A 2,790-nucleotide genomic window follows, 5' to 3' on the forward strand; every position below is an offset into this window, starting at 1 on the left:
ATGGTGAATGTTCCAAAAACCGCCAGACTTTCTGTAAGAAGTGTGGGAAGCACCAGCCCCACAAAATGACACAGTACAAGAAGGGCAAAGATTCTCTGTATGCCCAGGGAAAGCGGCGTTATGACAGAAAACAGAGTGGCTATGGTGGGCAGACTAAGCCGATTTTCCGGAAAAAGGCTAAAACTACAAAGAAGATTGTACTGAGGCTTGAATGTGTTAAGCCCAACTGTAGATCAAAGAGAATGCTGGCTATTAAGAGATGCAAGCATTCTGAGCTGGGAGGCGATAAGAGAAAAGGCCAAGTGATCCAGTTTTGAGCTTAATATTTTGTTTTATTATGAAGACAATAAAATTTGAGATCGTTTATTTCAAAAAAAAAGAAAAAAAGAAAATCATCTCTGCAAATGAAAGAGTCTTCACATCTACAGTGCCACTGCTATGTCATTTCAAGTGCAAAAGAATCCACCATCTGCCTGAAGTATCTAATATTTGGGAAAAACTGACATTAGCCTATTTCTCACCTGTACTTTCAGTTCTGTTAAACAAAGGCAAACCTTTGTTAGGAAAAACAATTCCTTTGTGAGAGAGAATATTAGCTATTTGACATTTGTCAGAAACAGCAGATACTTCTTGAAGAAGACACTAATTATTACCACTAGTCTGCAAAAATATAGATTTTCCTCTGGAGTTGAGGATTCAAGAGAATTTATAAATTTTTTAAGATACAGTAGTATCATCAAAGGAAATAACATCAAAGAATAATATACCTTTAACATATGTTTATCTAATATTTTAAGTGCACATTCACAGTAGCCACATGAAAATGATGGGTTTTAAGTTCTTGTACGCCAATCAAAATATAAAAAGAAAAGTTTCCATCCTTGCTGTTCTGCTGGTAAGAAACATTTCATGAACTTAGATATGGTCCATTGCTTTTCTTTATTGTCATTATTTTGCAATTTATTCATCAGCCCCCAATTGCAATATTAACAGAACGTTGTCTTCATTTTGCGCTGCCTTTCCTCCAGAACGATCTCCAAACCTGAAATTCCAAAAATGAGTTTATATCAGTTCGCATACCTGACCAGGAAAGGACTCCTATCTAAGTTCACTACTGCCATTTCGGCTTACTGCCACAAGGTGGTGCTATGAAAAATGGTCCTTTAAGATAACAAGCACTGACATTCTAGTAAGAGCTAACGAGGTTTTGCCATACAATATTGTAAAGTAAAAAATAAAAAAGAGCTAAAGAAGTCACAGCGGTTCTTATATGAAAACTGACTCTCCCCGTTGCTTTTTCATAACAGTTCTGTACCAGTGAGCCCGGCCTCCAGTCTCCCTTAGTGGCAGATTTTTGTTTCCAGATTTTCCAGTTTGAAATTCACCCATCTTCATCAGAGGACCTGCAGCCCATTAACTCTGGCCGAATTTGCTTGGGCATGAGGCTCTTGAGGCCCAGATCACTTTGCTCTCTTCGTCATTTGGGATCCCCATCTTCATAGGGTCAGACAATTTTTCCTTCATCAACCAATCCTCCAACCTACACCCAGTTCTCCAGACACACACACACAAACACACACACACACTTTTAGAATTAATTACACTCTTTCCCGAGAAGATGGCAAACTCTACCCATATCCTCTCGATATCCCCAGCATCTCTAATTCATAAATTTGCTGCAAGAATGTGGTGCAACAGGCATTAGAATAAATACTACAACATCACACAGTGAGAACCAAAGAACAAGATTTATTGGGGAAACACGGGAAACCAAGAGTCAGGAACAAGAGGCAAAGTACTTCCACCCACTCATAATCTCAGGGAGAGGAGAATCAGCACCAGGATCAAGCTGTTCTAGTCCTGACACAACTGCTCTACCTTCTCAAAAGGTAAACTTGAATTCCATTTCTTAGTGAGACATCAAGACTACTTGGTTGCCAGGCAGTCTGGGTTTAGATGCCAACTATTTGAGGAAGGCCAGCTACCTGGCACCTGAAGACCATGGATACCTGCAGAGTTGGAGCCTATCCTGTTAGGGAGTGTAAGGCACTGGTCCAGTGGAAAACTGAGTTTAAGTGCACCCCTTCCCTCCAGGAAGAGGGGGAAACCCCAGTTCCAGCTAGCTCCTTTCCTAGGCAACCTACAGTGAGATCTCAGGATCACCTTTGAATAGTTCTATTCATTGCCACACAGAAGATTAAGAAAAATATTTCACCCAGTGTTTAGTATAGTCTGTAATTAAAGTTCTCAATAAATATTAACTATTGTAATTAATTCTGTTCGACTAGTATTTCTTTTATATAAGTTCATTAAGAATCTCATATGGGAAGAGTATCAGAAGCAATTGACAGGGATGGACTTAGTCTTTTCTGAATCCATTAGCAAAAAGAAAAAAGAAATCTAAAAGGACCTCAAACTTCACCCTCAACTCTCTGTGTGTAAATTGGACTTAAACTATGCACTAAACCAGATGGACTTAACATTTACAAAACATTCCATCCAAGAATAGCAAACACATATTCTTCTCAAACACCCATGAATATTCTCAAAGAGAGATGGTAAGAACTAATAGTGTTAAAATACCCAAACTACCACCCAAGGTAAGCTATAGATTCAATACAATCCCTATCAAAATTCCAATGGCATTTTTCACATAAATAGAAGAAACAATCCAACATTTGTGTGGAACCATAAAGAATCTAAATAGCCAAACCAATTTTGAAAGAACAAACTAGAAGGCATAACACTTCCTGATATCAAACTGTACTACAAAGCCACAGTAATCAAATC

At 38.5% G+C, this 2,790-nt stretch overlaps 1 pseudogene; it reads left to right on the forward strand.

Annotated features, from left to right (window-relative positions):
• LOC129543561 (large ribosomal subunit protein eL42-like) lies at positions 1-317 on the forward strand (annotated as a pseudogene).
• The last annotated feature ends 2,473 nt before the right edge of the window (positions 318-2,790 follow it).

This window comes from Moschus berezovskii, chromosome 23, assembly GCF_049115385.1.
Source record: "Moschus berezovskii isolate FMDL1 chromosome 23, NW_MosBer_1.0, whole genome shotgun sequence".
Taxonomy (NCBI): domain Eukaryota; kingdom Metazoa; phylum Chordata; class Mammalia; order Artiodactyla; family Moschidae; genus Moschus; species Moschus berezovskii.